At 42.3% G+C, this 25,165-nt stretch overlaps 1 protein-coding gene across 12 annotated transcripts in view; it reads right to left on the bottom strand.

The window, feature by feature from the left end:
• The window catches only part of LOC135097621 (uncharacterized), a 98,220-nt gene that overhangs the window by 3,611 nt on the left and 69,444 nt on the right, over nucleotides 1-25,165 (bottom strand). For 8 of the 12 annotated variants that reach the window (XM_063999570.1, XM_063999559.1, XM_063999562.1 and 5 more), the window contains one exon: nucleotides 5,396-5,547. The exons of 2 other annotated variants lie outside the window; for them this stretch is intronic. The gene's annotated coding sequence lies outside the window, so the exon portion shown is untranslated. Of the gene's footprint in view, nucleotides 1-5,395; nucleotides 5,548-13,913; nucleotides 14,080-25,165 lie in introns of all 12 variants that reach the window. 2 more of the 12 variants (XM_063999561.1, XM_063999566.1) reach the window with 2 other exon arrangements.

Genomic DNA, 25,165 nt, shown 5'->3' with positions numbered 1-25,165 from the left:
TTTTTTTTATTTACACAATTCAATTTTCTCCTTTTATATTAAATCGATGCTTTTCTTTTTTCCTGTTAATTATTGTGCTGTTGCAGATCGCGGAATAAAATAATGTTTCTTTTGATATGTTCATGTCTCGCTGCTCTCGTTATTCTTTTTTTTTTTTTCTTTATCGCTTGTAAAGCATTGATAGTCTTTTTTGTTCTTTATTAACGTTTCAAATTACCAAGGACAATAATACTTTTTCATCTATTTACATTTTGTTGTTTTGTGACATTTAAATATTCAGACTTTTACTCCGTAGAGTAAAACATCGATGCTTCTTTTTCCTAACTAATAAATGTTCTTTTGAATTGCTAAGTACATATGATAAAGATTTCTTCCAGTCACTTAAATTACTTAAATGTGTGTGTGTGTGTGTGTGTGTGTGTGTGTGTGTGTGTGTGTGTGTGTGTGTGTGTGTGTGTGTGTGTGTAGTAGAAGTAGTAGTAGTAGTAGTAGTAGTAGTAGTAGTAGTAGTAGTAGTAGTAGTAGTAGTAGTAGTAGTAGTAGTAGTAGTAGTAGCCCTCCGCCATGATGGCGGAGGGCTGCTACTACATGCATGAAAATGCATGAAAATTAATTAATGCATGTAAATCTTACTTCTAATGCATGAAATCTTACTTTGTTTATTCATAAATTTTTAGGGTAATTTCAAGCATCATAAGCCATCACCTATACCTGTCGTCACTGCTAAGGGTACCGTACCGCCTTGTGTCCTTTCATGCGATTATTAGCATATGTACAAGGCGCGACATACCGAGGCTCAGGTAATACCAGCGGCGGTAAATTTAGTGCTAGAAATCAATAACCTGAGCCTGCCTCCAAAGAGCGCGGCGAGAGACCCTTCCCGCCGGGCCATCCTGGGAGGCTTAGCGACGCGTGACACACACACACACACACACACACACCAAGCCATGCGTTACATCCCTTTGAGGAGGTGGTGGTGCCCGCGGCGGCTCTCACCGGCAATAATGTTGGCGGCAGTATATGTTGAATAAGAGACAGACAGCCATTTGCAACAAGCCAAAAGCACTGAAATCCACTTTGCATTCAAAACATCAGAGTGACTCGAAGGCTACTAGACTCACAAGAGAAAAAGAAGTAGGAAAAAAAAAAAAATCTGCATGTAGTGTTTGAAAATGTAGCAGAGGAAAAGGTTTGAATCACGGTGGACAAAGACAGCTTAAGAATTGGGTGGAAAAAAAGCTTGCATGTACTCTCCTTGGTTTCACTTTTAACTTTTTTTTTTTTTCATGGGAGAAGTTGTGTGATGGGAGGAAGTCGCATCAGACTGCACTCCTTTTCCCTCCATGTGCTCTGTAGCGGTGTTGTCTTGCTTGTTGTCCACTGTATACAAGGTGTAACGCGAGTTTCTGCAAATACTGAATGACATGAAGGAACGTGTAACTCTAAGTAGGAAATGTTCTATACACATATGCATTTTAAGGCTTTGTTTATCCGTTAGACGGTTAGAGGAGTTGAAAATGTATGGGACTCGCTAGTGCGCTGCTATGCGTGTGCTGACGTGACGGACAGACGGCTGCATTGTCGCAGTCTCGGAGGTGCCACTTATTTAATCTTATTTTTTGCAGGCTGTGGAATATTGCAGTATCTTATAACAAGACAAATTATATAAAAAAGCACGTAATTTACCGATAAGTATTACACGACAACATTATTGCGGTGATTATAAGTACTCCTTTAAAATGCTACGTGGCATCATCACTCAGCTCTTTTCAAGGTCGCTCGGACTCGCTGCCCCCTCCTCCCTCGCTTTGATGATGCCACTTAGCATTTTACAGGAGAGAGAGAGAGAGAGAGAGAGAGACTTTAGCAGACAACCAACATCTGGGGGCTGCTGCACTGAGGTAATCATGAGGTGAATGAAAAAAAAGAAAAAAAAAAAAAAAGAAAGAAATTCCCCTACCAGATACCAGATTCAGGAAATATATCTTTCACAATATTTTCCCGGTGAGGAACACGTGAGTGAGGAGCGCTCGCTCGGGGCTGTTCAGTGCAGGGACCAGACAGTGTTCTGAGTCAGAATAATACTATATACGTGTGCACTAGACTTGTATTGTGACACTCAATGACAAGAGTACGAAATGAATGAGTGGGTGACCAGCTTATAATTATGTACTACCTCACCCTGCTACACACACACACACACACACACACACACACACACACACAGATAGATAGATACGTGGTGTATTGACCATAACAAGTAATACAATAATAATCAGTTCATGACACATACTCTTGCTTACAAACTTTAGTATCACGATCCATCATGACACACACACACACACACACACACACAGTATATCTTAACACAATACATTTACCTCAAAGAACTATGGAGACCTTATACAAAGATCACTAAGAGATTGGTGGTGCCTCAGAGAAGCCCTGACCCTGCCTCAAGGAAACGGTTGCCTACTTTATGACCCGAATCACGACAAGCAAAACCCGTGACAGCAACAACAGGAGTGACAGACAGCACGCGCCGCACTTCATCCAGCGTTCCATGAATTCTGGAACGATATGTCAGGCTCTCTGCCTTCTATTTGAGTTGTGTTGTTTCAAGAGAGGAAAATCAAGACACTTCCGGGGCTACTCTGCCCTAATCCACTGGTAATTTTCCATGCAGTTGTTTGGGAAAGTGATAGCTAAGTGATATATATATTTTTTAAAACTATTACGAGAGCTTCGGCTCCTTCACACGCATAAAGAGTAGCATGCTCACAGGAGCCAGACAACTTTGAGGCACTGCGTACTTGTCCACCAGGAGCCGATGGGGCCAAGAGTGTGAGCGATGTGTGGACAAGTATGTGGTGCTCTGTCTGGGCCATCCCTTGTGGGATTGCCGGCCTGGCACATAGATAAATTGACCTACTTGTATACGTGTAGTATGTGTGCGGACAGGCACGAATGTAGGAAAACCACAGATATTACGATACTATAACAATGTCACAGTATTGTGTACGTACACAGCCACCAACATTAACCCAGCCACCGCCTTCTCCCGCCCCGTGTGCCCGTCCTTTCCGCTACTGCTAAGTGACTTTTGTCGAAGGTTTCACTTTTACTTTCAAATATCAACATGACTTTTTAATAGTCATGTATTTTTATCATCCGAAACCCATGTATATATTTTTTTCCTTATATTCATACATGTATCATCTATCAGTTCTATATTTTTGTTTTTGCTTATTTAGAAATATATACTTTTTCATAATTCATCTTCCATTCATAATTCATCTTTTTGGTAATCTGTCTGCACCTGTTTTTCTCCATCTTGCCCCCGGAGAGAGAATAAGAGCACATCACAGTAATTTTTCCTTTCCCTCCCTCCCTCATTTCTTTGCCCTCACAGTTCTCTCCCTCCCTCTCTTTTTCTCTCTCCTTCCCCTTTCCTCTTCCTGATCTAATCCATTCTCTCATAACATAAGAACATTCTAAGAAGATAAGGGACGCTGCAGGAAACCGTCAGGCCTACACGTGGCACTCCCTGTACTGTATGACCTGACTATGCTTCTAGTGAACCCTCCGTCTTTTTTTTCTTCCTTTTCATTCCTCGCGTACTAAAACCTTATGTATCCTTTGTTTTCTGAACTATTTCGTCTTCAGGCTCTTCCCAACCACAGCCCAGTAACCTTTGCTTTTTACTCCAGTAATATTTGTACCGCAAGAACTTCACATTATCACTGTGCGTTGTAACATTACTGCATAACAGGAGTAAACTGGTACAGAACACACATACAGTTAAGAACAGTCACACGGAGCGTGGGAGAAACACTTGGCTGGCTGGCAAGGAAAAAGAGAAGGAACAACAGCCTCATCTCTCCTTTCCCAGTCATGTAAGAATGTTCTGTGGTAAATAATTTGTTCCATTGGATGCACACTTAGCATATCTGAGGTGCTGCGGTGCAAGGGAAGTCTAGCTTGTCTTTTCTTGTCTTCTATCTCATACTTTTATACTTTCAGTTTTATCTTTTCCTTTGTGTAAAACAGTACAACATTGTGACCTAAAGGTGTGTTCTTTCTTCTTTTCCTTTGTGTTGCTTTGTGGCGGCGAGCCGCAACACTCGGGGGTATTGAAGGAAAAAGGAGCAAGGCACATAAAGGCAAGGCAGCGCCAACAAGACTCGCAACACGGGAACCTCTTCTATTCTAGGTGGTTGATTTTTTAAAATTTCTAGAAAACTTCAACGCTCAGATATGGCAGTAAGACAAGCGGTATGTAGTGTGGGGTAGGGAGGGGCCTGCACGCTGCCAAAGCCTTGAATGGAGTTTGGAGTGGGGTAGGGTAGGAGGTTTTTCTATTCGACCGCTATGTTTAATCTTTTTCCCCTTTCTGGAACACATATATGCTAGTAAACCCCGTGGTCTCGTGCAGTGTGGAGAAGGCAGGGGCTTGCAGACCTCCTCCACGCTGCAAAGCCTCAGTGGAATGTGGAGAGGGGAGGGGCGTGCAGGCTTCCTCCACGGTGCAAGGTATTGGTGGAGTGTATGAGCACATCCGCTTTAAACTGCAGCAAGAGGCGGAGCAGCTGCCCGTTCATCGTGAGGAAGGAGTTGGTGGTCACCGCGGGAAACTACGAGTACTTATTAAGAGTTACTACTCTGTCATAATACGGCGTTACATCTTCTTAAAACAAGGGAAACGAGGCGCCAAGTAATGAAGATATTCTGAAGCGCATTGGTCTCTCGTAAGGACTATTTTCAATGGCTACAAAGATGACAAATCGTGTTCTTATGGGGGTTTCTCTCACTGATGATGCAGAATCCATCCTAAACTATAAATACAGTCATAAAAACACACTTGAACACCATAGTAACTTCCACTAGAGGCTATTAAAAGTTGCCAATATAAGATTCTGAGAAGTAACACTTCCTGCACAGGCGCGGCCAAGACAGCGCGACTCGGCGACACCTCAGGCAGCAGGGAGCCGCCACATTCTACGAAGCATGCAGAGCGTTAGAACAATATTGTGAAACACTTCTGCGCCGCACCTCCAATACATTCAAAAAGCTCTAGTTGAAGTCACACGCGTTCCTAATGTGTCTTTACGGTTCTAGTGACAGATTAACAAGATTTCTATATTATTAACAGGAGAAGCACTCGTATGAACTCAGCTAATCATGTCTGTGGCCTTTGAAAATAGTCGTGGTGGGAGAGCAAAGCGTTTCTGAATACGGACCTGTTAAACTGTCACTAGCGTTATTAATCTGTCACTAGAACATAATAAAAAAAATAAAAAAAGAGAAACACCCTTAAAATCCGTGTCACTTCAAGTAGAGCCATATGAATGTATTGCACATGCGGTACGGATGTGTTTTTATATATTGCCCTTACGTGAGGCGCGTCCTTCCCAGCGATGGGCGGCTGCTACTCCCCTCAAAAGCCGCATAACCATCGCAGTAATGCCTTCGCTGGAAAGGCGATGTAATGACAGGAGGGCGCAGGGGATGGAGTGTGAAGGCCAGCAGCGCCTCGCAGTAGCCACACTGCCAATAAACAAAGGGATTTTCACCTTAAACCCAAAATTGGTAAACAAACACCAAACAGTTGCTTCAGATATTTCCATGCGTCGTGTTGGTGAGTCAATCTGTAAAGTTCCATGTGCAATACTTCGTTATTTATCACTATTACTACTGCTGCTGGTGTGTACTACTACTACTATCACTGCTGCTGCTACTACTACTACTACTACTACTACTACTACTACTACTACTACTGTTTAACACTTCATGACAGTTAAGTAAAAATCATCCACAATTTCCACCTCAATAGTGATTTGTTCAGGCAGGAACTTTACATATTCGCATCCACTAAATCATAATTAATAAGCATTTAGCACCCACGAATAAATCCATTCATTTATACCCGATCAGTGTCAAATGTATTCTCCTCTTGGAAACAAATTACCCCATTGTTATTTACAGGAGGAGCTGAAAAGACAAGACCATAGTGGATATAAATACTCGTACCTGGGAACCATTAATCTGTGTATACTTCAAAACATGACTTCCATTCTCTATCCGTTCACACCTGACTTTATCAATCAAATGACTTGTACATGTCTTTACATAATAATAATAATAATAATAATAATAATAATAATAATAATAATAATAATAATAATAATAATAATAACAATAATAATAATAATCGGTTTATTAGGATATAGGCAGTAGAGAGAGAGAGAGAGAGAGAGAGAGAGAGAGAGAGAGAGAGAGAGAGAGAGAGAGAGAGAGAGAGAGAGAGACACAGAAACAGACAGACAAAGAAAGATTGCGTGTACTAGTATGTGTATATATTATGTATTAAAAAAAATGTTAGAGGAAGAACATAAAAAAAAAAAAAAAAAAACTTTCCTCGTTGCCTGGCGATGGATGACAAACAAATGGGACAGTTATGAAGGGACGCTGCGAGGGAGTATCAGGCCATGAAATACACGGCGGCCACCTCGAGGCTCGCGTGCTAATGAAAGTAAGTCCCGCCCGCCGCAACACAGTGTGCCATGAAAACCCGCGAGGAAAAATCCAAAAATATAACGTTAAATTTCAAGACCCAGGGGTGGAAAGGTGGAGCAGGTAAAGGCACCGCTGTTATAAGCACCACATGATTTTCCATGATGTTTTGTGTGTAAGATCGTCTCTTAGTCACTTTGTCATATCCTTTATACCACTTTAAAACCTCCATCAAATACTTTCTTAACCTTCTTATCGTATCCTGACTACTGTCTCTAAAAATTTTGCTTGTCATCCATGTCATATTCCCAGTAGTCGGGGGCGTCAGGCCATACATAGCACACACTCTCATCCACACTAATCCGGCCAAAGGCGTTCCAGACACAGGGATGCTTATTGTACTACGGCACGCTGTCTCGGGGCATCTTAGCGTTGCTGCCGGGTTACAAGACCACAACTCCGCGGTTTGTGTCACGTAGCTGCTCGTATTCTCTGCTGAAGAACAAAGGAATACAACGTGAAGGGAGGCACGCACAAGATGTCTTCGAGCGATAGGGTGTTTTCAGCTACACAAGCATTTGAAAGTAGATATAAATAAAATAAATAAATGAATGATAAATGAAAAAAATAAAGGTGAATTAATAAAATGTCCTTGCTAATTATGTTCTAAAGGTATTTTACTCTATTTTAACATTGTTATTTTTAGTATTATGCGTGAAAGGAGCCGGACTGGGGCACAAAAACACCGGGGAAGGAGAGATGTCCATTAATTTATCGCTCTTTCTTAAAAAAAAAAGAAAAACTTAACTCAACAAGAGGTTGTTTTGGTCCGGTGACTTTTCTCTCCCCTTCCCTCATTATTTTTCTCTAAGTCACAATTTTTTCACTTGTACTCACATGATCTAGGACTTGAAAGTGTCATCCTTTTGTCTAAAACTTTCCTCCTTCCAGTTTCCTACTCGCTTCTCTCACCCACAGTCTCTTAAGTTCTACTCTCACTTACTCCAAGACTAGACAGATTTTTTTTTTTTTTTTTTGGTCCAACATATTTCTCCGCTTCTCGTTTTCTTCTTACTTCTCTCACTCACAAAGTCACAATCACTCAATTTCCATCTATGCTTACTCCAGAATTTGACAGTATTTTTCTTGTGTTTAAAACTTCCTTGCTTCTCGTTTCCTTCTTGCTTGTTTCACTCACCGCCTCAATCTTCTTTGTTTTCTTTTCATAAATTTCGACATTTGTTTACACCAGGACTTTAAAGTATCCTCCTTTTGTCTAAGTCTTCTCTGGCTCTTGTTTTCTTCTTGCTTCTCTCATCCACACCATCTTAATTTTTCTTTTCTTTCCTGTAACACTACACAATGTAACACTCCAACACCTTGGCGGCCTCATTATGGTGAACTTGACTGTGTGTGTGTATGTGTGTGCACGGGCGCGCCTTTCTACCTGTCTGTGTTTCTCATTTCCGCCTCGCCGCACTCCATTTTCTTCCTTCCTCTCTTTCCTTCCTCTTTTTGCGGCTCCGTAATTTTATTTTCTTTACTTGTCTACTTTTATGTGTATATTCCTTGCTGACGGCTTCTAGTTCATTCCCTTTCTTAAATTTCCTCTCTCTCTCTCTCTCTCTCTCTCTCTCTCTCTCTCTCTCTCTCTCTCTCTCTCTCTCTCTCTCTCTCTCTCTCTCTCTCTCTCTATATATATATAGTCCGTGTTACTGTTTTCTACCTATGTCTTTCTGTCGGTCTGCAGTTCTTTTCACTCTCTTATTTGTAGTGCAGGAGCATGCGTCCTACATATCTATATTCTACTCTCTGTATCTGATCAGTGACTCTCCCTCGCCAGTCACAGCTTCCCACCCAGTGCAGCACCATGTGACCTCATTGCTGTGTCTAAATCAATCAATCAGTTAGGTAATAATTCATCCCCTTCACCGTCTCCCTCAGTCTCCAATATCTTTCTTCTTTCTCTCTGTTCAAAAACTCCCTCATTTCGACTCCCGTCCCCGCTTAATCCTGCATCTCCTGGCTTGGCTCCCTTGCTCCGCTGTTCCCTCGCCCTCTCCTCCTCCTGCTCCGCCCCGACACACCCTTTCTCCAGGGACCGCGCCGCCCTTACCTTCAGGGAATCCAGAGTGAGTTTTCCTTTTATACTGCAAGGCGGTATTTCAGTTACGATGGTCCTGGTATTTCTCTGCAGCAGTGAAAATGTCTTGCTCGATTCCAATATGCAATTTGGTCTTATTCTAATTTGGTTTCTGCATTACATCGCATTCAACTTTCAGGAAACGGAGGGCGAGGGTAGTTTCTCTTTCTTTACTTTTTAAACTTTTTTTTCAACGCCGTCTCTCTCTCTCTCTCTCTCTCTCTCTCTCTCTCTCTCTCTCTCTCTCTCTCTCTCTCTCTCTCTCTCTCTCATTTAGGTTTCTTTCCCTCACAAGGGACGCGGCAGACACAGCGCAAGTGACCGGACCCGCAATCAGAAGTCATACTAAGAACGTGACTATAAAAAATGTGGCAGCGAGTGTTGGCCGTCTGGCGGGGCAGGGCGAGGCGGAGCTCGCGTGAGAGCTGCGTGACCCATACAACTCAGGAAGCAGCAAGGTGCCGGGGATCCACTGATTTGCAAGTTAAGGGACAGAAAAGAAAAAAAAAAAAAAGTAAAAAAAAAAAAACGTAAAATTTGTGCAAATTTTTCTTTTTTTTTGTATTTTTTTTTTTTGGTTGTGTGTGTGTGTGTGTGTGTGTGTGTGTAGGAAGGTATGTTTTGTGTAGGAATATTATATTATGTGAAAGAAAAAGGTGTATCACGCTTAAAAAAAGTACATGTTTAAAAATGCTGTATATAAAAAAAAAAGGATGTATCTTGTTAAAATAAGGCACATTTTGCTCAAAATATTGTATGCGGAAGAAAATGTATATCTCGTAAAAAAATAAATAAATAAATAAAAAAATGAGAACACTACATGATGTGAAGGAAAAATGTGGATCTTGTATTGAAAATACATAATTTTTGAGGTAAAAAAGTGATTTCATACAGTAAAAACTGAATTTCCTGTAAATGTGCATTTTCTTTAAAGGACATATTTTATAAGAAAATGTATTCCGCCAATGGAAAGTTGCATTTTGAGTAAGGAAATTAAATTCTGTGAAAAAAAAAAATAGTGTATAAAGTAAATTTGTGAATAACAGTACATTTTTGTACAAGGAAAGACAATTGTGTACAAGAACGAACATTTTGCGTATGAGGAGATGCATTCTTGTAAAAGAAGTGTTTAGAGTAAAAAGAAAACACTTATTTTGTGTGTGTGCTTCCTCTGTTTCTGCGCGTCCGCTGCTTTCACAGGCGTTGCTTGATCAGCGAGCAGCGCCGCTTAAAGGAGAGAGGAGGAGGAGGAGGAGGAGGAGGAGGAGGAGAAACCAGCACGCCGCTGAACCAAGCAGGACTTAGAGCGCTTCATAAAGGCAACGAGGGGACTGAAGAAATGTGAACGACACCAGTTCCCGAAAGGTGAATGGGAGAAGTCTAGGAAAGAGAGGAGAGGAGAGAGGGAGAGTGAAAAAAAAGAGAGGAGGAGGAGGAGGAGGAGGAGGAGGAGGAGGAGGAGGAGGAGGGGAGAGATGGCAGTGTGAGGGAAGAGTGAGGAGGACGTGAGGAAGGTGGAGAGGCAATTTAGGAAATAAAACTTGAGGAAAGAGAAGAGAAGAGGAGAGTGAGAGGTGAGGGGGGAACGAATTAGTGGGAAAGGGTTGCCAAAATTATGATTCCAGTCACATGATTGGACCTGAGAGGAGAGAGAGAGAGAGAGAGAGAGAGAGAGAGAGAGAGAGAGAGAGAGAGAGAGAGAGAGAGAGAGAGAGAGAGAGAGAGAGAGAGAGAGAGAACGACTTAGTAAAAAAATGTTAACAAAATTATGATTCCAGTCACATGATTGGACCTAAGAGGTGTAAGCGCCGTACGACGCTCATTAATGTATTGTACTGGAGGTGACTGAAACGAGCTGTGCAGTACGCGCTCTTTGTATTCAGAAGCGGTCAAACCTGTGAATTAACATAGTATCACTAATACGGATAAAAACACAAAAAAGTATATCAGTAGATAAAACAAGTATTGCAGTACATTAATGTCGTGACACTTCACGTCGTCAATTCCCTAACATATGTGAGTCAATACAGAGTTACCTACATTGTAGTGGGTTAGGTCGGTTCTACAGATGAACACCACCAGCAAGTCGCCCTCTCGTCTGCGTGATCTGATGTACGTCATTATGTTACGTTAAGTGTACTTATATTAACATACATCATTAAATCCTCACAATTACGTATCTAATTACTATAAGTAGTTACATTATGTTGACACGCATCATTAAATCCTCATGGTACATAAGTATCTGTTATCTAATACTATGATGAATACATACACAGTGCGGGGAACAGGCGTCCTCTTGGTTGTATGCAAGGGATTACACTTGGGGATTTACCAGGATCGGGGATTTACTGATTTAGGTCGGGGATTTACTGGGATTAACTCTCCGCGCCTCCCGAGACACGTCTGACGTGTAGGCGTGACTGTCGTGAGGTGGCTTTGGAGACGCTGGTGGGCCCCTACAGCCTATGATGTTCATTATGCTGTGGGTATGTTATCAACACTCACGTCACAACAACCGACCATTCGGCGAGAGAAATAGTTGAGAGGGCAAGTTCAACGCGTCCCCTCGGCCCTACACTCCCCTCTCACTCTGTTGTGCCGGCGCGTAGGCGCACCATACACTGCTCATGTATAACAACCAGGTGCTACAAATAATATAACGCTAACAAATAAAACATAAAATGTCACATTACAATGTACGTATGTGCGTATCTCTAGCCGTCGTGTAAGGTGTACATATACGGCGGCTACAAGAGGAGAGAGAGAGAGAGAGAGAGAGAGAGAGAGAGAGAGAGAGAGAGAGAGAGAGAGAGAGAGAGAGAGAGAGAGAGAGAGAGAGAGAGAGAGAGAGAGAAATTAGGGGACTTATTCACATCACTAGTTCCAGACATAATACATTTTATAATCGGTCGCCGGGTGAGTTCAACACAACACATGTTTGCTGATCGTCACAAACACTCGATGCAATGCGCATGATAACCTCTCTCTGGTCCAGGTGTACTGAATTAAGCTTATACATCATGGTAAACATATTCAAGGCAGTAGGTAGCAGGTTAGGAGCATTTTCGAGGCTCATGCAAGAAGCCATCAGGCCTACACGCGGCTGTTCCTGTATTAAATCTACGCATTTCTGCCTGTCATCCCCATAAATTAATCAATTAATCAGTCTGTCTAATCTTTTCAATATTTTTGGCTCAGCAGCAGCAGAAGCAGTTTCCTAAGATAATTACGGATGCATATTCCAAATTGGTTTATATAAAAATGATCTATGCTTGCCTTGTTTGCTTGTCGTTACACACACACACACACACACACACACACACATACCAAAAGTTACTCGTACATAATAATTACAAGGGCATTCCCGGCACGTCCAGGAAAGCCAACGACCCGTCTCACATCGCATCACATCATCAAAGCAACACCATCTTTCCTGCCCAGTGGCCGCACACCCGCAACTAAAAAATATATCTCCCTTAAAGCTACACAGGCGCTCCACCACAGAGACTAGAAGTGGCCTGATAGCACACACTGCCCACGCCTTTACTATGCACGCAGCACATTATCAGCTGTCACGATCGCCTACTTACCTGCGATCGTACGATCCCGGTTATCTCTCCAAGAAAGTGGACGTTACACTGATCCCGGAAAGTTTTAAAGGTCTGGATTTTTAAAGGCTTCGAGTGCCTACCCGACCTATCCGAAATCGTCAGAATTATCTCTTACTCCACCTTTACCTTGACTCAGCACACCTGGAATTACCTCTAATACCAGATTGTTGTTGGGGGGGTAGAAAACACGATTATTCTATGTTACAAGCACATATATTAATACTAATAATAATTCACAAACAACATGAGGTAGTACACGTTACTACATGACGTTCTCGTCACTTCCCACGTCACCATAACCCGTTTACACCTCCACCAGTCACAGAAATATTTCCCCTCAACCGCAGGAATTTACCCGGACGCCACTACCGCGTCCCCAGACAATAATTCCCGTATTTCACCTCCTCAAGCCTCACAAAAGATTACCATTATCACCAAAGATTACCCATAACACCACAATCTCGTTCCCCAAAATCACCAATACACCACAACACCAACTTCCAAGGTTAACACCACAACCTCCACTCACAAAATGGCTGCCAGTTTGACCTATGACCCCTCCCAACAGCGTCACCGGCACAACTCAACAACCGAACTTCAGCGGACAAGAGCTCTTGGTACCACAAAAGACTCACTAACCTGATCCTGGATATCAAGGTTATACCGCTACACCACTAATACCTCCACAAACTCACTCCATCACCAATCCACACCAAGATCCTTCCCTGAGAGACGCCTTCCCTCCACCTTTCCTCACGACCTAAGGCGCTCTGCCTTCCCCTCCTTGGAATGTGTTGTTGCCCACTCAAGCTCCCCTCGTTTTCAACGTATTTCACCTCAATTGTACTTCTTCCCTTATACATACAAAGATATAGAGAACTTAAATTATGAAGAGAATAATACTACATGATATAAAATGGGTAAATAAGCCTTACACTACTTATAACAATAATAAGGATAATGCCCGAATGGCAGGTAACCGGAACACGGGGACACTAAGAAAACGTGATCCCATTCAAGGTAAACTCGGCCAATAACATGACACAGCAAAGTGTGTATTTATGTCCCTCACCAACAAACGTTTAACGGCAGATATAATTTCCCGTTGTTTTTACTTATCTATTTTTCTTTAATACACCTCCAAGAAAAAGTAGTAATAGAATACACCTTACTTTTCACTGACCGAGAAAATTTGATAATTTGATAACACCAAGATAATTTGAGTTTATGAACATCGTAATTTATAATCACTGAGTGCTTCCCGCCGGGATAGCAATTTTTTTTTTTTCTGTCACAGATCAAGTGATCTGAACGCACAGCTCAGGAAACACACACACACACATACACACACACACACACACACACACACACACACACGGATAACTGTTGTACTGGCCACACGCTTGTGTTTCTGGATTCTCAGTGATAGTTTTTATTTTAAACTTTGCAACACGAGTAGTACTAGCAGCGGCAGCAGCAGCAACAGGAGTCGCCGTTCAACACAGCCACTTCCTTTTTCCCCCCTTCCCTTCTCCCTCTTTCTTCTTTCCTTCTCTCACCTTTGCTAAATACTCGTACTCTACCTCGCCTGGCAAACACAGGGAGCCTAGCCTGCATGATACACACGCTTACTCAAGTCACACCTTACAAACAGATCATGCTGGAAAGGTATTCCTCCTCCTCTTCCTCCTCCAGCTGCCTCTCTTCGCTTCTCCATTGGCTGACAGCGTGAGCAGGGAAGCCCGCCGCCACGTGATAGGCCAGCCTGGCCGAGGCTCCTCCCTGACTGGGGTGCGGAGCAGCCAACGGCTACGAAAGACAAAGCACAGGGACTGATTGGCAGCGGGGCGGGTGTTGGCGGGCGTGGGAAAGGCGCCCCGCCCCTCCCGGCAACATCATGGCGGGTGGTGGAATTATATATTTGCAATTCCTGCTTACTACTGACGCACGTGGCCATAGTGAACACTGAACACCGCTGCTGAAACACTTTCTGTACACTCCAGACGAAATACACTTGACTTTACCTTGTTTGAATATAACCTGTTGACACTGACATTATAATTCTTAATATAAAGGGACTTAAAGACACAAGCTCAATAGGCTCTGATAGTATTCCTTTAACTTTCGTAAAAGACTCATTGTCTGTTATAGCATTCTATCTAACTTGCATTGTTAACACTTTCATTGTCACAGGTATCTTTCCTACTACTTGGAAACATGCTGTGGTAGTTCCACTCTTTAAAAGTGGTGATACTAATGATTTTAATAATTACAGACCTATTTCTCTTTTACCCATTCTTTCTAAAATTCTTGTAAAAGTAGTTGCTAGTCAGCTCTCGCATTATTTGGAAACTAATAAACTCTTGTCTAATACGCAGCACGGGTTCCGTCCTAGACTGTCTACAGAAACTGCTCTTACTGTCGTTACAGATAAAATTTATGATAATATGGACTCAAAGAAAATCTCTGTATTGACTTTATGTGACCTATCAAAAGCCTTTGACAGTATCAGCCACGATAATTTATTAAATAAGTGCACTAAGCTTAATATTGACAATGTTTGGTTTGCAAATTATATTCAAGATAGATCACAATCCGTTCGCTTAAATAATACAATATCTAAGAAAGAAAACGTACGTTACGGGGTTCCACAAGGCTCAATTCTCGGCCCAATTTTAATTTCTATATACGTCAATGATCTTAATGAGAAAGTCGAGACATCTTTGATACAATACGCGGATGACACCCAATTCCTCGAAGCTGATACTGTCGAAAATTTTGATGAGCTCATCTCCAACACTGAAAATGCATTGCAAAATATAGAACTTTATTTCCTAACAAATGGTCTATTATTAAATAACAAAAAAACGCAATGCATTTTCATTGGAAATAGGCAACTGTTAGCCCATGTTCCCCCTGACATTTCTATAAATTGTAATGGAGTACATATATACCCGACTACGCATGTAAAAAATTTGGGTGTCTATTTTGACAAATACATGTTATTTGATGTGCACATTGCAGAATTAAATACTAAAATAATGGGAACATTAATGTTTATAAACAGAGTTAGTGAGAACTTTGACAAACCCACTCGTAAAGTTATTGTACAGTCTTTAGTGCTTAGCCTCATTAATTATTGTATTTGTATCTGGGGCTCTCCCAACAAAACTCTCATTCATACTGTACAAAAACTACAGAACTTTGCTGCTAAAGTTGTAACTGGAGGTGCAAGAAAATATGACCACGTGACTCCTATCATAAAAGAACTAGAGTGGCTGACTGTGAAAAACAAATATTATTTAGAGAAGTGTACTACAGTGTATAAATCAATGAATGGACTATACCCAGACTGGTACCTGAACCTTCCCACAGTCAGAGATAATACAACCACCACAACAAGACAAGGAAATAACCTGTATATAAAAAGAACTAAAACAGACACTGGTGCCAGGGCCACTACGGTGTGTGGGCCCAAGTTATGGAATGAGCTCCCTCGCTATATTACCACCTCCGGAAGCCTACACAGTTTCAAATCTAGTCTTAGAAATCTACTGTTAAATGTGTTGAATTAGGTCTCCACATGTATTTATTTTTTACACTATCTAGCTAGATTTCTCCAATATTTTAATTTTGTTTCTAGTCTTATTTTAGTTTTAGCTTTATTTTAGGTATTATTTTATAGTATTTTATAGTATTTCTCATAGATTTTATCTCATCATTTTAGCATTTATGGCCTTACGCTAAGCTGATGATGTAGCTACATTTGCTTTCTTATTTTACTTGTACCTGTGTATGATCAAATGAATAACCATGTTTCATGCAATAAACAATTTATTATTATTATTATTATTATTATTATTATTATTATTATTATTATTATTATTATTATTATTCCCCCCTTCTCTCTCTCTCTCTCTCTCTCTCTCTCTCTCTCTCTCTCTCTCTCTCTCTCTCTCTCTCTCTCTCTCTCTCTCTCTCTCTCTCAGATACATATCTAAGTAGAGATATTTATATTTCAAACAAATGATAAGATGGGTGTGTGTGTGTGTGTGTGTGTGTGTGTGTGTGTGTGTGTGTGTGTGTGTGTGTGTGTGTGTGTGTGTGTGTGTGTGTGTGTTTGCGCGTGTCACTGCTCTGCGGTGTGGTCGTGCCGCCCCTCACTCGTCAGTGAAGAGGGCGCGGTGTGTTCTTCCACGGAGAGAACAAATAAATAAATAAATAAATAGCTAAAACAAGCAGATGAATAAATGTTACAGGAGAGTTATGAAGAAAGCTTGTGTGTTGGTGCCCAGCACTCTGCGGAGGAAGTAATACTTCTTTGTCCTTCTTCTATCCTCTCTAATGCAAGAGTTAACCTGTGTTCTCATCCATGCATCCTTTTTACAGATAAACTCTGAAATTTCCTGTTTGCTTCTGCGTTTCCTCCTTCCTATGACTTGAACTCTTTGAAGAGGGAGGTTTCAAGGCACTCGCCCTCCAATTTTGGATAATCTTATTTTTTTATTTTTCCTTACGGATTGGCATCTCGGTGGGTTATTTTTTTCGTTCTTTTTGTTGCCCAGGGCCAGTGCTTTTCTTGCATAAAAAAAAAAAAAAAACAGCAGCAGCGGCACCAGCAGCAGCAGCAGCAGGAGGAGCAGCAGTAGTTGTAATAATGGTAGTGGTAGTAGTAGTGGTAGCAGTAGCAGCAGCAGCAGCAGCAGCAGCAGCAGCAACATCAGTATAAAAAATATTATTATTATTATTATTATTATTATTATTATTATTATTATTATTATTATTATTATTATTATTATCATTATTATTATCATTATTATTATTATTAGTAGTAGTAATAGTAATAGTAGTAGCACCTCACTTATGGACAGGTATACGAGATACTCCCATGTTGGTGATGTGGCAATAAGGAATCTGTTGGAGTACACTGCTGGACGTGAAGGTGTGATGGAGAAAAAAGAGGTTGGTAGACGAAATGAACAAGAATAAGGACCGTATTGGAGTGCACAGCAGGAGGTGAAGGTGTCGGAGGGAAGGCAGGGATGGTCCATTTTTACATTCAGCGGGAAGGTGCGGGAGAGATTATGCAAGAATGAGTTTCCGTGGAATGAGAACGAACATTTATCAGGGGATATTTTACACCAAGAAATTTATACATGAATATCTGAGTCCACATTCCCCTGGAAAACCGATGGACGCGAGCAGGAGGGACGGAAAAGTTTGAGCCACAAGAGGGAAGGAAGGAAGGAAGGAAGGAAGGAAGGAAGGAAGGAAGGAAGGAGCCGTCTGCTGCAGGGGGAAGAAAGCAACTATGAAAGAGGTGAATTAGTGAAGACATACAATATTTTTTTTTTTTTTATGTAGCAAGGGCACTGGCCAAGGGCAACAAAAATCTAATAAAAAAAATGCCCACTGAAATGCCAGTCCCATAAAAGGGTCAAAGCAGTGGTCAAAAATTGATGGATAAGTGTCTTGAAACCTCCCTCTTGAAGGAATTCAAGTCATAGGAAGGTGGAAATACAGAAGCAGGCAGGGAGTTCCAGAGTTTACCAGAGAAAGGGATGAATGATTGAGAATACTGGTTAACTCTTGCGTTAGAGAGGTGGACAGAATAGGGGTGAGAGAAAGAAGAAAGTCTTGTGCAGCGAGGCCGCGGAAGGAGGGGAGGCATGCAGTTAGCAAGATCAGAAGAGCAGTTAGCATGAAAATAGCGGTAGAAGACAGCTAGATATGCAACATTGCAGCGGTGAGAGAGAGGCTGAAGACAGTCAGTTAGAGGAGAGGAGTTGATGAGACGAAAAGCTTTTGATTCCAACCTGTCTAGAAGAGCAGTATGAGTGGAACCCCCCCAGACATGTGAAGCATACTCCATACATGGACGGATAAGGCCCTTGTACAGAGTTAGCAGCTGGGGGGGTGAGAAAAACTGGCGGAGACGTCTCAGAACACCTAACTTCATAGAAGCTGCTTTAGCGAGAGATGAGATGTGAAGTTTCCAGTTCAGATTATAAGTAAAGGACAGACCGAGGATGTTCAGTGTAGAAGAGGGGGACAGTTGAGTGTCATTGAAGAAGAGGGGATAGTTGTCTGAAAGGTTGCGTCGAGTTGATAGATGGAGGAATTGAGTTTTTGAGGCATTCAACAATACCAAGTTTGCTCTGCCCCAATCAGAAATTTTAGAAAGATCAGAAGTCAGGCGTTCTGTGGCTTCCCTGCGTGATATGTTTACCTCCTGAAGGGTTGGACGTCTATGAAAAGACGTGGAAAAGTGCAGGGTGGTATCATCAGCGTAGGAGTGGATAGGACAAGAAGTTTGGTTTAGAAGATCATTAATGAATAATAAGAAGAGAGTGGGTGACAGGACAGAACCCTGAGGAACACCACTGTTAATAGATTTAGGAGAAGAACAGTGACCGTCTACCACTGCAGCAATAGAACGGTCAGAAAGGAAACTTGAGATGAAGTTACAGAGAGAAGGATAGAAACCGTAGGAGGGTAGTTTGGAAATCAAAGCTTTGTGCCAGACTCTACCAAAAGCTTTTGATATGTCCAAGGCAACAGCAAAAGTTTCACCAAAATATCTAAAAGAGGATGACCAAGACTCAGTAAGGAAAGCCAGAAGATCACCAGTAGAGCGGCCTTGACGGAACCCATACTGGCAATCAGATAGAAGGTTGTGAAGTGACAGATGTTTAAGAATCTTCCTGTTGAGGATAGATTCAAAAACTTTAGATAGGCAGGAAATTAAAGCAATAGGACGGTAGTTTGAGGGATTAGAACGGTTACCCTTTTTAGGAACAGGTTGAATGTAGGCAAACTTCCAGCAAGAAGGAAAGGTAGATGTTGACAGACAGAGCTGAAAGAGTTTGACTAGGCAAGGTGCAAGCACGGAGGCACAGTTTCGGAGAACAATAGGAGGGACCCCATCAGGTCCATAAGCCTTCCGAGGGTTTAGGCCAGCAAGGGCATAGAAAACATCACTGCGAAGAATTTTTAATAGGTGGCATGAAGTAGTCAGAGGGTGGAGGAGAGGGAGGAACAAGCCCAGAATCGTCCAAGGTAGAGTTTTTAGCAAAGGTTTGAGCAAAGAGTTCAGCTTTAGAAATAGATGTGATAGCAGTGGTGCCATCTGGTTGAAATAGAGGAGGGAAAGAAGAAGAAGCAAAGTTATTGGAGATATTTTTGGCTAGATGCCAGAAATCACGAGGGGAGTTAGATCTTGGAAGGTTTTGACATTTTCTGTTAATGAAGGAGTTTTTGGCTAGTTGGAGAACAGACTTGGCATGGTTCCGGGCAGAAATATAAGTGAATGAGATTCTGGTGATGGAAAGCTTAAGTACCTTTTGTGGGCCAGCTCTCTATCATGTATAGCACGAGAACAAACTGTTTTAAACCAAGGTTTAGAAGGTTTAGGACGAGAAAAAGAGTGAGGAATGTACGCCTCCATGCCAGACACTATCACCTCTGTTATGCGCTCAGCACACAAAGACGGGTCTCTGACACGGAAGCAGTAGTCATTCCAAGGAAAATCAGCAAAATACCTCCTCAGATCCCCCCAACTAGCAGAGGCAAAACGCCAGAGGCACCTTCGCTTAGGGGGATCCTGAGGAGGGATTGGAGTGATAGGACAAGATAAAGATATGAGATTGTGATCGGAGGAGCCCAACGGAGAAGATAGGGTGACAGCATAAGCAGAAGGATTAGAGGTCAGGAAAAGGTCAAGAATGTTAGGCGTATCTCCAAGACGGTCAGGAATACGAGTAAGGTGTTGCACCAATTGCTCTAGGTCATGGAGGATAGCAAAGTTGTAGGCTAGTTCACCAGGATGGTCAGTGAAGGGAGAGGAAAGCCAAAGCTGGTGGTGAACATTGAAGTCTCCAAGAATGAAGATCTCTGCAAAAGGGAAGAGGATCAGAATGTGCTCCACTTTGGAAGTTAAGTAGTCAAAGAATTTGTTATAGTCAGAGGAGTTAGGTGAGGGGTATACAGCACAGATAAATTTAGTTTGAGAGTGACTCTGTAGTCGTAGCCAGATGGTGGAAAACTCGGAAGATTCAAGAGCGTGGGCACGAAAGCAGGTTAAGTCATTGCGCACATAAACGCAGCATCCAGCTTTGGATCGAAAATGAGGATAGAGAAAGTAGGAGGGAACAGAAAAGGGGCTACTGTCAGTTGCCTCAGACACCTGAGTTTCAGTGAGGAAAAGAAGATGAGGTTTAGAAGAGGAGAGGTGGTGTTCTACAGATTGAAAATTAGATCTTAGACCGCGAATGTTGCAGAAGTTAATGAAGAAAAAGTTGAGGGGGGTGTCAAGACACTTAGGGTCGTCGACAGAAAGGCAGTCCGACCTGGGGACATTTATGGTCCCCTCCCCAGATGGGGACTCCGAGGCTGGTGTAGGAGTCGCCATGATTATTTAAAAATTTTTGAGTGAAGGGTGTGTGTGTTATTAGGTGCTTGTAGTTTTGTATGGAGGAAGAGAGTTGTCTTTAGAGGGCAGGCTGTGACTGCCCCCTTGTGTTGTGAGACACTAAGGGAAACGTTCAGTGAGGTCACAGCTGGGTTTAATGATAAGTTCACAGCACCCCCTGAACAGTGCTTTAGACCTCACTGGGAGTAATTATCGTTTCGGCAGGTGTCTACTGCCTCCTCCCAATATAATATCCCCTGCAGTGTTTGTTACAGTTTGTTACAGAAGCCGCGACACAGGACTGGTAAAATAATGCACGGCAGACTTGAATTCGATTAAAAATACCATTCATCTAATTTATTTTACGTGACTCACGTAGTCTAACAAAAACCTAATGCGGGCCTAGAACAACATCAGCTCTCCTAATGAATCAAGTTCAAACAATAGAAATTAATAATCTTACAACACAATTTTTAAAAGTACAACACAGCTTCATATATCGAACATCGTAAACAAATGATGCTTTTTCTCACCAAAGACAGATCCTATCCTCACTTTGCTGTGGTACAGAGTTTTTCCGCCTGTAAGTCACGGCAAGCATTTCAGCGGATGATAATCGTGCAGCACGTCAAGTGAGGCAACACCTGACGACCGGTTGAGTTTGAGTGTGAGCCAAGACATGAGCCACGGCACGGTGCAATGTTCAGTGCTCACCGGGACAAGAGGAGCGCCAAGCCAGCGGGTCCGAGGCGGGGAAGGAGGGGCGTGCTGTGTGTCGCGGCGATGGCAAAGGTTCTCATGGTACAACTTTACGGGAGAGAATCCTCTGTGTTGTACGAGACCCGGGGCGAGTAAGCGACCCGTGTAGTAATGCGCGCGTGTGTGTGTGTGTGTGTGTGTGTGTGTGTGTGTGTGTGTGTGTGTGCTTGGGGGGGGATTGATCTCGACAGGTATCAAATGCTCAAATTTGCAAGCATTAATGATTTGTGGACTCAGAATACAGCACACTCCATATCTCAGTATAGAAATCAATACAAGTTGAGCACAGTACAATATATATAGAAAAAACACTGTACGGCGCCGGACTGATCGCCGCCAGAGTGTTCGGCTCGGCTCACAGCACCACGCCATCACTCTTACCTGATTGTGCTAATGCTCAGTGGTCACGTAGCGGAAAGGTGAGCGCTGTTACCTTTCAGTTCACCACAGCGGAGAGGGATAGGTGCGGCACACCGGTAAACATTTAGGCTTTTGAGAGATATTGCGTTTTAAGGGAAATAACCTTCGCTAACTAATTCCCAGACACTACTTATTTCTCGGCAAGACATCCCCCTTTTTTCGTGATCTACATAATGCATGGATCAGCAATGAAAACAGTGAGCCTAACCTAAAATAATCTAATCTTCAAGTGAAAACAAGTGTTATTTCATAATTATCCGAAATATTAAATTAAAAAGCAACTTGAGCAAGGTTCATTCCGCCGAAATGGAAAGACTGCACATCACTTCTTGTTTCCCCTTTCAGTTCAGTTCAATACAGCGCGTGAAGGATAAGCAACAAGAAAATTAAAAAGCAAGCATTTCTTAACATGAGGACCACCTGTGTCGCGGCGGTGAGCAACAAACGTTATGTAAATACGTAGCAAACGGTAATTAATCACTTACTAAGGACTACCTGTTGAGTCAGGGCTGCTGGGGGAGAGGGTCATTGCTCCCTAATTAATGTCTACGCCTCCCTCTCCACCACACGGTACACTGTTGGCACGAGAGAATACTTCCCCCCCCCCATTTCTTTATAATGGACACGCGCGGACTGAGATTGAGGAGATGAAATAGGGAAAAGTAATGCAAACAGGTGACGACACGTGAAGCGCACCAAAGTAGCATCAACTGAAGTACTGACGCTTGATCTCTGAAGACTGTTAGTGCAAGGAAGGTGAAGAAATGAAGATTGAGATTAAGAAGGATATATAATGGGGGAAAAAACGTAATGCAAACAGGTGATGACACGTGAAGCTCACCAAAGTACCATCAGCTGAGGTACTGACGCTTAATTTTTGAAGTATATTTGGTGAAGGGAAGGAGAAACAATTGAGTGTTTCATAATTCCTCTGTCATAGAGCAAGATTTGAGAGAGAGAGAGAGAGAGAGAGAGAGAGAGAGAGAGAGAGAGAGAGAGAGAGAGAGAGAGAGAGAGAGAGAGAGAGAGAGAGAGTGCGTGTGCGTGTGTATGTGTGTGTGTGTGAGTAGAGAGGGTGCGGCTTGGGGAGTTTGGGGAGGTGGTGGTGGTGGTGGTGGTGGTGGTTGATGGAGTGGAGATGTTCTGGTTGGTGGCTAGTGGTTGGTGGGTGGTGGAGAGGTTGAGAGGGCGTGTTGTTGTTGTTGTGTTTGTCAGTAGTTAGTTTTCATCCCTTTCACTTGTAAATCCCAAAACTCGTTTTTTTTCTTTTCCATTTACAACGACTGGAATTATTTCAAGATAGGAATATCAAGACAGCTCTGCCACCACACACAGTCCACCGGGAGCCTTACGTCCTTGCAGCGCCTCAGACACCACGTCAAAGCAGCAATGGTCGCAGTAATCACAGCCTGGATAATCACAGTGTTCTTGGCCGATACGAGAACAAGCTTGCCATTTCTCTGCCGTCTGCCACTGAGCATTCGCAGCAACCCTCACATCAGACACCATTCGCTGTACGAGGATCACCAAGTTGTGTACTGAGGAGCACCGTTGCTACATTTTTTTCGTGCAGGACAATTCACGTTTGTCTGAAGAAGAATACTGAATTTCTACTAAAATTCTTACCTATTAATATGGCACCTCATTGTCCAAGTAGAAAAAAAAAATCTGGTATCGTGTATTTAAGCAATGAATTTGGTAGAAACAGAATAAATTTGCCGCACTTTTTAAAACAAGACGAGAATATGCAAACCAGTCACCGAGGAAGAGCATCAGTCAGTGGCAGACTTGCCATGATGGCGTGCCCTCAGGTGGCAAAATTGCAAAGACAGACTTGGTGAAGCAGAGTACAGTATATGATTCACATGGAACTTACGAGCTCCCCGGAACGTGCCTCGCTCTTCACCGCTGCTGTATGAGGATCATCACGCTCACGAAAACACGCTGACGCGGTGACGTCCCACCATGTCTAACAACAGGGCAAAAACCAGAGCTCATGCTTAGTTTAATTAGTGTTAGCGTAAAATGCATATTTAGCTATTCTCATTTGGTGCCTCAGAAATACAGGAAGAGGAGGAGGAGGAGGAGGAGGAACAAAGAAATGCAAAGGAAAGAACAGCCAGCAACAGCCCTACTGTGGCTAACGAAGCTGTCTGTTACTTTAATGTTATTTAAAAGAAATTAAAATTATGCCGGAGTGAATTACGTCAGTTGAAAGGCTGATGCGACGTGCTTATCTAAAAGTATTCATGCAGCGGGCTTGTCGAAGGATTTCCAGTAATTTGTATGTATTATGTTGCTGCACATTTGTTTCTTCCAACTTCCATGAATATTGCAGAATAATGTAGTCGGTTAGTAAAGCAACAAATAATATTGTGTTCCAAGATCATGAAGTCTGTATCTCATGCCTTATAAGGATTTTACGTATCAGGAAGACCGATCAAAGACAAAAAAATAAGTAAGTAAATAAATAAAAAAAAAATAAGATAGGAAATAGAATAAATGAATAACAAAAAAGTCCGCTCAAAATGTCATTTCCACACACACAAAAAAAAAGGAGGAAAAGAAAAGCCAATTTATTTTATGGCCTGCACTGACATTATATTATTGCACCAGCAGTTCAGGACCAATATCTAAACACCCATAGCTTTTTTTTTCTATCCAGGATTACGTTGTGCTGGAACCATGCTTAATCTTGTGATGGAAAACGAAGAGGGAGAACTCAGGTGATAGGGTGCTGGGAGGAGGAGCACTGATTGATTGAAAATTTCTGAAAGGAGGAGGAGGAGGAGGAGGAGGAAAAGAGGAAGAGGAAAAGGAAGAAAAAAGAAGAGGAAGATAAAGGAAAAGACGAAGACGAAGAGGAAAAAGAATAGGACGTGGACTAGAAGAGGGCAGCCAGGCAGGTGTGGCGCCTCACTCAGGGCCACACGCTCAAATTGGCTCCACTCAGACAAACATAAATAATTACACAAACTCGCTTCGTGTTAAGTACTCGTAAGCTGCGGGGTAAGTTTGGCTCAAAAGATCACAAGACTCGGGACGCGGGGAAGAAATTACTGTAACTTCTCGTAATGAGCCGGGCAAGTGTTTCCATGCGTGGCGGTGATGGCGGTGGTTGTTGTCACGTAAACTGTTCTACCTCAAAAATGTGTTCTATATATAGGGCAACACACACACACACACACACACACACACACACACACACACACAAACACAAGTAAATAACACACATCCACAAAAAAAAAATAAATAAATAAATAACCATCTCTTTTGAAGCAAACACTTTAGCAAACACAATACAAC

This window comes from Scylla paramamosain, unplaced genomic scaffold (genome assembly GCF_035594125.1).
Source record: "Scylla paramamosain isolate STU-SP2022 unplaced genomic scaffold, ASM3559412v1 Contig26, whole genome shotgun sequence".
NCBI lineage: Eukaryota > Metazoa > Arthropoda > Malacostraca > Decapoda > Portunidae > Scylla > Scylla paramamosain.
This window is presented reverse-complemented; position numbering and strand designations above follow the sequence as displayed.